The sequence below is a fragment of the Orcinus orca genome, chromosome X (genome assembly GCF_937001465.1).
Source record: "Orcinus orca chromosome X, mOrcOrc1.1, whole genome shotgun sequence".
Lineage (NCBI taxonomy): Eukaryota > Metazoa > Chordata > Mammalia > Artiodactyla > Delphinidae > Orcinus > Orcinus orca.
The window spans coordinates 24760792-24773050 of record NC_064580.1 but is presented as its reverse complement, the minus strand read 5'-3'; the positions used below and the strand labels follow the sequence as shown (position 1 = coordinate 24773050).

The following is a 12259-nucleotide window of genomic DNA, read 5'->3' as shown; positions in this document are numbered from 1 at the left end:
TGAGTCCTATGATCACTCAGTGTAATACCTAGAGAGAGTTTTCAGACCAGAACACAGGGTGGTGAAAGTCAGGGTGAGCCCAGCAGTGTACCTGAGTTGAAGAGATGGACTTGGGAATTTGGGAACATCAGGGTAAGGAGTTCACAGGGCAGAGTAAAGGAGAAGAGAGAGTTGCAGTGAGAAATCTCTGAAGATCTGCAGAAGCACCAACCCCCCCCTCCACTGAGTCTTCATCTGAGTATCAGAACATTCACATGAGGAAGCTACCTGAAGCCAAGGGACGAATAACCTGAAAGAAGCAGGCAGAAAAATCTCCAGGCTTAAGTGGAACAGAAATTATTGGTGTTCTCACCAGCCTGAGTCGAAAAATTATAATATGCGAGGTATCAGGTAGACTATTCAGAAGGATATTGGCTCACTTAAGGGGCAAGATAAGACCTAGACCAAAGGCTTCTCTGGTCCTGCTTAACAAAGCTCAAAAGCAAGTTTAAAAGGATCAAACCCCAAGGAAAAAAAATGAAGAAAACTTCACCAAGACTCATCATAATCAAATTGCTTAAAACCAGTGACAAAGAGGGGGGAACACATTTTGCAGAAAGAAACAAATATAAGAATTATAGCAGACTATTGTTTTGGAAACAGTATGAATCAGGAGACAGTGGAACAGTATCTTTAAAGTACTGAAAGAAAATAACATCAACCTTGAATGATATAGCCAGTAAAAATATATTTCAGTAATAAAAGTGAAATATTTATTCAAACATACAAAAAGCAAAATCATCACTAGCCAACATGCAATTTTATTTGTATTTATTTATTTATTTTAAAACACACATTTCTCTAACAGATGTATCTATTTTTTTTTGAAAGGAATAGACTATGAGGAGGGAAAATATGTGGCAGAGAGTTAAGGAATAGAACATATATACAAATGTAAGTTGTTTTATTAATTGTTTTAGAACCACAACAAATTAGTACAGAGAATGCCTTGTATAAAACAACACAAAAAATGTTCAAAGATCGAGGTGTTGCCTTAGGCAAGGCTGAAGATTTAAGTCCAGTGTTTGGAATTTAGGCTGTAGTCCTTGTTTTTGGATGTATCACTGGGTGTGTGGGACAGTCTGTGCTTTTAACCAGATTTGAACAGAAGAATGACCACTTGGCCCAGGTACAAGTAGATGAGGTATTTGGTTTAATGTGTCATGTAATTACTGAAGTTCTTCCCCACGATTCAGTGCCAGGTGGGATTGTGCTTCTTTTCAAACTCCTTCTTAATATAGGCTGCTATATCCGTCTCTATATTTCTCCAATGCCTGAGTAGCACAGTCCACCAAGTCCTGTTGCATTTCCTCTGACATAACAGCATTTTTAATCACAGCATTTTGGTCACAGTGAAGTAGGGGCAGGCTGACTGCATCCAGTCTGCTGGGGTAGGGGCTGGCCAGACATACAATTTTAAAGGGAGATCTTTGGGTAAAAGGAAATGATACCACATAAAAATCTGCATCTGTACAAAAGACCAAATAACACCAGAATTCGGGAATATGTGAGTAAATACAAAATGGTGTTTTCTTATGTTCTAAATTACTCTAAAAGATAATTGAATGCTTAAATAAAAAATAATAACAATGTATTGTGGTATTTACAACAGATGTAAAAATAAACTGTATGACAATAACACAGGGACCAGGAGAAAGTAAATAAATTGTACTATTTAAAGGTTCTTCTACTACAGGTGCAGTGATATATTACTTGAGAGTAGAGTGTTATAAGTTATCTATACTAGAAACACCAAAGCAAAATTTCACCAAAGAGAGTATATGGATTGCGAATATGCACATGAATAGATACTAACATCATTAATCATTAGGGAAGCTTAAAGCGACAACAAAATACCACCATATACTTATTTGAGTGGCTTAAATTTAAAAATAATAATAAACTGACAATATTAAATGCTGGCAAACATGTGGAGAAACTGGAATTCTCATGTATCACTGTGGAAATGCGAAATGGTACAGCCACGTTGGAAAACAGTTTGGCGGTTTCTTATAAAGTTAAACATACACTTGCCACATGACGTAGAAACTTCACTCTTAGATATTTACCTAAGTGAAATGATTATATTTCCAGAAGCTTTACTCATAATGCCAAAATTTGGAAATGATGAAAATGTCCTTCAGCTGATGAATGGATAGACAGTGTGGTGTGTGCATACAATGGGATACTACTCAGCAATACAAATGAATGAAATACTGATATCTGTAAGAACATGGAAAAATGTCAAATGCATGTTGGCAAGTGAAAGAAACCAGACCCCAAAATCTACACACTATATTCATCCATTTGTGTAACATTCTGGGAAAGGTAAAACTCTAGGGACAGAAACTGATGGGTGATTGCCAGTGGCTGGGGGTATGGGAGGTAATGAATCCAAAAGCACAAAAAACAATCAAACAAAAAAATCAAAGCCCAAGAATTCCTATCTTGAACCCAGGCTTGCTCAGTTCCAAAGCTCCTGTGCTCTTGATAATAATCCAGTGATGGATAACATGTTCCAGGCTAATTAAAGGGAGAGAAGTATGAGAGTGCCTACTCATTACGCATATGAGTATTTCTCATACTCATTAACTCATATTCTAAAACACCACTATTCTTGTATTACTTGCTTGGTTCTCCAAGTGTGCTGCCCAGAGCAACAATGTCAGCAGCACCTGGGAACTTGTTAGAAATACAAATTCTCAGGCTCTATTCCCAGACCTACTGATTCAGAAACTCTGTGGGTGGGGGTAGATTCAGTAATCTGTGTTTTAACCAGCCCTCCAGATGATTCTGATGTGCACTAAAGCTTGAGAACTACAGATCTACATTAACTCATTAGTTCTCATTACTTCAAACAATAAATGCATATTAGTTGAGTTACTTTCAGTTAATCTGCTTTGGAACACTACTCATCTGTGAAGTCCCTTATGAAATACCAGCTTTGTGAAACCTCCCATTCCTCCCTGCCCCTCCACAATACGTTGTTTATACCTTTATTAAACATGCATTTCCTTTCACCTTGTATTATATTTCATTGCTGACATGTCTATAACCTTCACTAGAATGCCGGTTCCATGGGGCATGGATTCTCATATTTCAGGACTTATAAAACTCATTGCCAGTATAATTTGAGTAAGGGCAAATCCAGCTGGTCATAAAGGTTAAAATAATTGGGAAGTATCAGTTTCCAAGGTACATAAAGTTTCAGACTTGGTTCAAGTAAATCATTTACATTTAGTGGTCATCACCTTTTCAAACTCATAGAAATGAGGGTGGGGGTATGGCAGCCATGAAAATGTTGCTCACATAATTGATCAATAGCCTCGGCTGTTGAGCTCTGAATCCATCACAGCACTTCCCACAGGTTGCTTCTAGCCAATGATTCCTGCAAGGTATAGGACTTCTCTAAGGAGCAACTTTGGCTCAAGGACTCCCCATCAACCATACTGAAACTTTCTTAAAATTGTACTGCAGTCTAAGACTTTTCCTTCCCAACCTTCCTTCCATCTGTCTTCCACAGGTGTCCAAATTGCATAGTGGGTAGAAGCAACAAGCTGCAGCTACCAGTCAGCCACAGCATCCTGAGGGTAAACAACCAGTATACTTACAACCATTCTGTACCCATACAACCATTCAATTTTTTACTTTTAGTACAATATTCAATAAATTACATGAGATATTCAGTACTTTATTATAAAATAGCTTTTGTGTTAGATGATTTTGCCCAGGGTAGGCTAATGTAAGTGTTCTGGGCACGTTTAAGTTAGGCCAGGCTAAGCTATGATGTTCAGTAGGTTTAGGTGTATTAAATGCATTTTCAACTTACAGTATTTTAAATTTACAATGGTTTTATTGGGATATAACCCCATCATAAGTTGAAAAAGATCTGTATAAGATTCTTGTAAGAAAACATCAAGGAAAATCATGACATAGGGTCTGTCTGTGATTCCATGAATTTGACACCAAAAGCACAGGCAACAAAAGAAAAAAATATATATATATAGGACTTCATCAAAATTAAGAACTTTGTGCATCAAAGGACACTATCAAGAAAGTAAAAAGACAGTCTACAGAATGGAAGAAATTGTAAGTCATTCATTTCATAAGGGACTAATATCCAGAATATATAAAGAATTCCTACAACTCAAGAACAACAAAAATAAATAACCCAATTAAAAAATGGGGAAAAGACTTGAATAGACAGTTCGCTAAAGAAGATATACACGTGCCCAATAAGTACACGAAAATATGCTCAACATCCTTAGTCATTAGTGAAATATAAATCAAAACCCCAATGAGATAACATGTCACGCATACTAGAATGGCTATAATTTTTTTAATGGAAAATAACATCTGTTGGTGAGGATCTTGAGAAATTGAAACCCTAGTGCATTGCTGGTGGGAAAGTAAAATGGTGAAGCTGCTGTGGAAAAAGGTTTGGCACTTCCTCAAAATATTAATCACAGAACTACCATATAACCCAGCAATTCCACTCCTAGGTATGCATCCAAATACTTTAAAGCACAGACACAAACAAGACATTTGTACACCAATGTTCATAGCAGCATTTTTCACAATAGTCAAAAGGAGCAAACAACCCATCAACAGATGAGTGCATAAACAAAATGTTGTATATAAAATGGAATATTATTCAGCCATTAAAAAGAATGAAATTTCTCTACAAATAAAAAATGCTGGAGAGGGTATGGAGAAAAGGAAACCCTCCTACACTGTTGGTGGGAATGTAAATTGGTGCAGCCACTGTGGAAAACAGTATGGAGCTTCCTCAAACAACTAAAAATAGAGTTGCCATATGATCCAGCAATCCCACTTTTGAATGTATATCTGGACAAAACTATAAATCAAAGGTACATGCACTCTTATGTTCATAGCAGCACTATTTACAATAGCCAAGACGTGGTCGCAACCTAAATGTCCATTGACAGGTGAATGGATAAAGGAGATGTGGTATATATATATACAATGGAATATTACTCAGCCATAAAAAAGAATGAAATAATGTCATTTACAGCAACATGGATGGACCTAGAGATTGTCATACTAAGTGAAGTAAGAAAGAGAAAGACAAATACCATATGACATCACTTATATGTGGAATCTAAAATATGAGACAAATGGACGTATATACGAAACAGAAACAGACTCACAGACATAGAGAACAGAGTTGTGGTTGCCAAGGGGGAGGGGTGGGGGGGGGAGAAATGCATTGGGAGTTTGGGATTAGCAGAGGCAAGCTATTATATATAGGATGGATACACTACAAGGTGTTACTGTATAGCACAGGGAAGTATATTCAGTATCCTGTAATAAACTATAATGGAAAAGAATATGAAAAAGTATATATATATAATTGAATCACTTTGCTGTACACCAGAAAGTAACACATTTTAAATCAACTATACTTCAATGAAAAATAAATTTTAAAAAATGAATGAAATTTTGATATATGCTACAACATGGATGTACCTTGGAAACATTATGGTGAGTGCAAGACTATTCACTTAGACCTATGTGTAGAGGTCCGCACCTCTGGCACTATGGTTATTCTTATTATGGCACCATTGTACAAAGAATGAGGAGGCTTAGGGCAGAGGCTGGCTGAACTCCACTGGTTGGGTCAACTTAACCACCTGGTTTTTCACTGTCTTTCTAGTGCTGGATGCTCCCTTATGGGCATGAAAATGAGAAAAGGATCTGCCTACTTCATGACCACCCCAATAGATCCATTCATATGCTTATTTCTCAGACCTCCTTGACCATGATCTTCCATTTGTGCTCCTTCCAGGCAGCTGTCCAACCAGCCAACATATTCAACACTGCACAGGATTCTACGCATATTCTAACCTCAGGCTGCTTATTCCTTCACATCAAGTTGACCAAATAACACTGTTTAAAGCTATGTCCATTGGGAGGGTTTCCCCTCACCAATGTCTTTAAGGCCCACCCTGGAGTGAGGCTATAATGTAATCTAGTAGTAGTAGCTAACTTTCAGCTTGCACCAACATATTGAGCCAACTCATCTGTGAACCAGGCCTATAGGGAATCCCCCATAATGCCATTGGAGAAGTCCTCAGAGCAGCAGCAGTAGGTATAAAATAGGTCTGTGCTACCTCTTTGAGTTCCTTTCTTGACTGTCCCAGGCCCATTTTGAATATACAACTTTTATCATTTGATGAATTCCTGCTATGCCTTCTTCTGCAGTTTTATGACTTGGTGGATCAGAAAGTACCCAGTTTATGATAAGCAATTCTGGTCACATGGTCCCTTGATGCCCCATGGTTAGATATTCCCCTTCTACCAGGGCCCAGCAACATGCCAAGCATTGCCTTTTGAATGGTGAATAGTTCTCTGCTGCAAATGGCATGTCCTTATTCCAGAATCCTAGGGGCCTGAACTGTGAATATATGTGGCATCTTTATATACGGGTGCCTCTAGCACCTTGGTATCTGCCATGTATGCCATGTATCATAGCCTGAACCTGTTCCAGAGCAGTCTCTTGCTTTGGGCCCTACTCAAAGCTCGCAGTCTTCTAAGTCAGTAGATTAATGGATCAGAGTAGCATTCTCACATGTGTTATATTCCCCCTGTAGAGTCTGCAAAGACTTTTTTCTTAATGGTAAGATGTTCAAGGTGCAATAACATGTCTTAACCTTTAAGAGAATGTACTGGAATATACCAGATCCCTGGACTCCTAAAAAATTAATAAAGTGGCAGTCTCCTGAATCTTTGTAGAGTTTATTTTCTATCCTGTTGTACCTGTGTCTTACCATAATATCCAGATTATTTGCCATTTCTTGCCTCAACTTCTATTAACTTGATGTTATCTCCCACAATTTTATGACTTGGTGGATCAGACAGTACCTGGTAATGAAGAATCACCGTTGCCTCTATGATGAAAGGGGTTTGTAGTATTATCACCTTGGACCTGCATTATGTTCTGCAGAATAGCCACATGATTGGAGTCTCTTGGAATTATGTCGTGACAGAGAGCAGATGAATATATACTGCTCCATGTGAAAGCGAATCAATTCTCCTCCTTCTTGATGGAGTTAAAATGAATGTATCTGCTGTATCAGTAGCCACATGCAAAGTCCAGGGGCCATGTTGATCTGTACTGGTAAATATAGCATATTAGACAATATAACCAATAAAACTTTGATTAGGATTACTATTTCTTGACGTTTACAGTAGTCCGATATCTGTCATATTATTGATACATCCATTTTTTTGCATGGAACAGGCTGATGAACCTGCTTCCTTTAATTATCTGAGCACGACTCTAATCTCTTCTTGTCTACTTGGGATGTGGTATTACTTTTGAATTGCAATTTTTTCTGGATGAGACCATTTCAGGCACTTAGACTTGACCTTTACTACCATCATGACTCTTAAAGTGAGTGTTCTGATAAGTACTGTGTTCACCTAATTTATTCACTCAGGGACTGGTGAAATAACCACAAAGCTGTTACATAGACCCACTGGATCCGCTGTGAAATGGTCTTGGGCCAGAATGCCATCTATGATCTGGCCTCTGTAGCCTCCACTCTAACAAGGGGGTCATAATGTTGTTTTTGAACTGTGTTATTGGTATAAGCTCATACCCTGTATTCAACAGCCTTTGTTAGTTCTGAGCATTCTCCTTTCCTCAGTGTACGTAAGGGTAAATGGCCATAGGTGTCTCCTTATGCAGTGCCTAGGAAAATAGCTACTGTATATACTTACTGTGATACGTCCTCCCCTTCAAACACTGGGCTCTGGGTCTAAAATATGTCTCAGTTTTGGTAACTGGGCAATGGATTAGGATTTTGCATTGCAGCAGCTGACCGGCCTTTTGCTCTCCTGATTTTGCCTTTTTGGGGGCAATCGTTTAAGTGTTACTTTAGACGTTATACATTTTTTTAACCTTAAATGCTTCACAGTGTCTTTCCTAAGAACAGGTGTCTTATTTTACCCAACTGTAGTACATTTATCAAACCACAAAATTTAATATTGATTCATTACTATTACCTAATCCAGAGTTCATATTCAAATTTCATCAACCTCCCTAACAATGTCCTTTATAGCTCATTTTTTTTTTCTTTCCTAGTTCAAGATTCAAGATATAAATCAGGGATCACATATTACATTTCATTTTCATGTCTCAGTTCCTTAGTGTTTTGTTTTTGTTTCTTTCATGGCCTTGAAATTTTTGAAGAGTACAGGCCAGTTATTTTGTAGCACGATCCTCATTTTAGATTTGCCAAACTTTTCTTATGATTAGATTGATATTATTCATCAATGTGACGGCAGAAACATCACAGGAGTGCTTTTGTGTCCTTCTCAGTACTTCATATCAAGAAGTACATGATTTCTGCTCATCCTGTCATTGGTGGTGATGTGAACATTGCTCATTTGGTTAAAGTGGTATCTGCAAGGTTTCCCGCTGCTAAGATAACATTTTCCCCTTTGCAATTAGTAAATAATGTACGCAGATTCTTTGAGACTATGTGAATATACTTTTCCTCATCAAACTTTTACCCACTATTATTAATATCTGTGTTTGATTCTTGCTTGAATCAATTATTACTAAAATAATGATTTTCTAATTTGGTCATTCCTTCTACATTTACTAGTTGGCATTCTACTGTGAGGAAGAGCTTTCCCTCTCCTGTATTTTTTTCAATTATTATTCATATCATTAAGGACTCAGATTATTGTTTCATTCAGTGGTTTATATTCAGCTATTATTATTATTTTATTATTAATTTTGCTGCTTTAAAATTGTCCCAGATTTGGCCACAGCAAGCCCTTTTGAACTCATTTATGTGTTCTTCAGACATATCTTTGTCATTCATTGTGGACTTCCTCCTTTCTATTACAACAAAATGTTCCTGGCTCATCTTGAACATTCCCTGACCCAGAGCTAGACTTGCCATTTTCCCAAGAAGTCCAAATTCTTCTAGTAGATAATGCTATTTAAAAACCAATATTTGGTCTCTAAATGTGCTCATTGTTACTTTGAGTGTCATTGCTTTTAGTTCCTCTCAGCTATCTATGTCTATATATATATCTATACATATATATTTATATATATAGGTATATCTACATTTGTATCCACATCTATATTCACATCAGTTTTCACATACCTATACCTATACCAACATCTATATCATTATCTATATCTTTATCCATGTATTTAAACCATCAGTTCAAACTGTAATTCCATTTTCAGTTCAGTACTACATGGTTCACCCTAGTCCTCTCCTTTACATATTTGTAACTCCCTTTTCCAGCAGTGATAAACATGGCTCTTATTATCTATAATATATTTACTGATTTGCTCGATTCTGGAACGTGCAGGATATAGTTTCAGAATTATACCATTGCAAAAATCAAGCCTACTAACTAGAATTCAATTATTGTTTGAAATTTAATAGTCAAAATACTATACTAAAAAGTTATGTAATTAATCTGAAACATGGGTTCATTTACTTCTATTTTGATTCTATTTTAGAGATTTCTCCACATCCTTGTTTATTTTGATTAATTCATTTCTTTTCATTTTATATTTCCAGTACCTAAAATCTTGACATGATTCTGAGAGTTAAAACTATACAAAAGGCATACTCAGATAAATTTTACTCACCTTCCACTTCTCCAACTCTTCCATCACTTTCTCATCCCCTGCAGGTAATCAAATCTCAGTAGTTTCTGCTTTACTTTTTTCTTTTTCTTTTTCCAAAAATAAGGAGATACCTGTATACATGTCTATATTCCTATTTTCTCTTCCTAGTGCACAAAAGGGAGCATGTGGTACATATTCTTTTGTATTTGTTTTTTTCCCCGACAATGTATCCTGGAAATCACTATATCAGTTTAAATATACCTTCCAATAAAGAACTCCACTGTGTGTATGTACCATAAATTATTTACTTAATCTTCTCTATATAGACACATCATTTCCAATGTTGTTGAATAAGAAACAAATGCGATAATGAAAAGACTTGTGCTTTTTTTCTTTTTCCTTTGCTTTTCTCTATCTCCTCCTTCTCCTCCTCCTGGCATTTTTGCAGTGTACCCTCTGGATAAATTTAGGAAAGTGGTACTTCTGAGTCAAAGGGTAAATACATAAGTACATTTGTTAAATTTCACCACATTCCCTCCCATAAAGATTGTACTATTCTGCATTCCTACTAGCAGTATATGAGAGTGCCTGTTTTCCACAGTCTTGCCAACAGAGGGTGCGGTCGAGCTCTCAAATTTTTGACAATGTGATATGCAAGAAATTGCCAGTGTGTGGTTTTAAATTACATTTTCCTCATTATACGCAAAATTTAGCATATTTTTAGAAGTTTAAGAACTTTTATGTCTCTTTAAAGTTGTTTTGAAATATAAAATTGTTCATGTTTTCTTTCCTGTTCTGTCTATAATTTTTGCTTTGGTGGTTGTTGTTAGACTTCATCATTTAGATTTCTTTATTATAATATTAATAATTTATCTCTAACATATGCTGCAAATATTTTCTTTCAAATAGTAATTTTCCATTAACTTTGCCCATATTTCTTTCTTTCTTGCTATGAAATTTTTATTTAATTTTAAGCAATAGAATTTATACTATCTTTTATTTAGTCTGGACTTTAAGTCATAGCTGAGAAAGTTGGGTTTTCAGGAGTTTGGACAGGCTACTAGTGAATCCTTTTCTCAAAGAGTCTTTGTTGGAGAATGGAAGGGAAACAACCATTTTGTAGATGACATATGTTGTTGCTGATCTGCTGACTCACTTCATTGGCAGGAAGCAGCATATAGAGCTGCAATCGCTCTACCTTCCTTGAATTTTCCACATTTCCCCTAGAGGGGTGGGATAGGGAGGGTGGGAGGGAGAAGCAAGAGGGAGGGGATTTGGAGATACATGTGTACGTATAGCTGATTCACTTTGTTATACAGCAGACACTAGCACAACAATGTAAAGCAATTATACTCCAATAAAGATGTTAAAAAAAAAGAATGCATTTTGCATATTTTATTGAGTTTTCTCCAAGATACTGTGTTTTTCTAGCAGCTTTATAACTATCTGCAACCAATGATGGAATAGAACAATGTACCTAAGCATCCTCTACGAAGTTTCTAAGCCATATGATATTACAACGTAGAATACTGCAATATGTTAGAACTGTAAGTAACAGAGGTTGCACATAAAAATTGTTTTATTTTTGAAATAGTGTCTATATATTTTCACATTATTTAGTTAGCATTATACTGTTTAATAAACATCTCGATGTAATTATTTAGTTCTCTTATGCCATAAAAAGTGACGATCCTTTTTTCTTCTAAGTTATGAAAAGGCAATGCTTTTAAAAAAGACTCTAAGTATAAAATATTTAATAAATGAGCAGTTAATAACCGTGTGGACTAGTCACTAGATGGCAGACAACTGAATATTTGGGGGATATGAAAATATCAGTAGATGGTTTGCAATAGAAACAAATAGAAACTTGTAAAAAGGCATAATACTAATAAGAGGGGTAAAATAATGGAAGGTTCTTTCCCAACATGCTTTTATTTTCCCAAGTGTATCATGATCCTGAGTAAGCAAATTAGTGAATCATGTCAATTGCTATATAAAAATGTTAAATCATGTGACTCAATTCACAGCTTTCAGAACTCCATGAAAGAAAATGTTTAACCTATGTTAGGCAAAGCATCATGTGGTGCAGATATAAAACAGGATTTATTGGGAGAAAACTGAAAAGCAGAGAAATGTAGAACACACACGTTTCCCTGAACTCTCCCTATCCCACAGTGTAGGCTGGGCATAGGTCTGCACACATCATGTTGTATTAGACAGGAGGAACCTTCCTCCCAAATCTCTAAATAGTTATGTATTTATAATGCAGAGCAGGAAATCTATGTAGCTAAGACACAGAGGAGCTCTCTGGTCAGGGAAGTGGTCTTGTTAGAAATGGGAATTTTCTGAAGCCCTGTAACTGGTATTAGCCTGTCATTCTGATGAGCTAACTCAGACTACTGAGCCACTCTTCTAAGCTATTAAAGGAAGGAAAGAGATTAGCCACCAGAACCCTCCATATTTGTTGCTCCTTATGTATTTAATCAGTGTAGCTTGAAATTTCCATAAGATAGTTCCATGGTTTACAAATAAAATGGTGTACCCATAATTGTAGTGTATAACTTTTTTTTTTTTTTTTGCTTTTTTTTCCCA

At 36.3% G+C, this 12259-nt stretch overlaps 1 pseudogene; it reads right to left on the bottom strand.

The window, feature by feature from the left end:
- Positions 1-1129: 1129 nt before the first annotated feature.
- LOC101276372 (dynein light chain 1, cytoplasmic-like) lies at positions 1130-5899 on the bottom strand (annotated as a pseudogene).
- Between the last annotated feature and the right edge of the window lie 6360 nt (positions 5900-12259).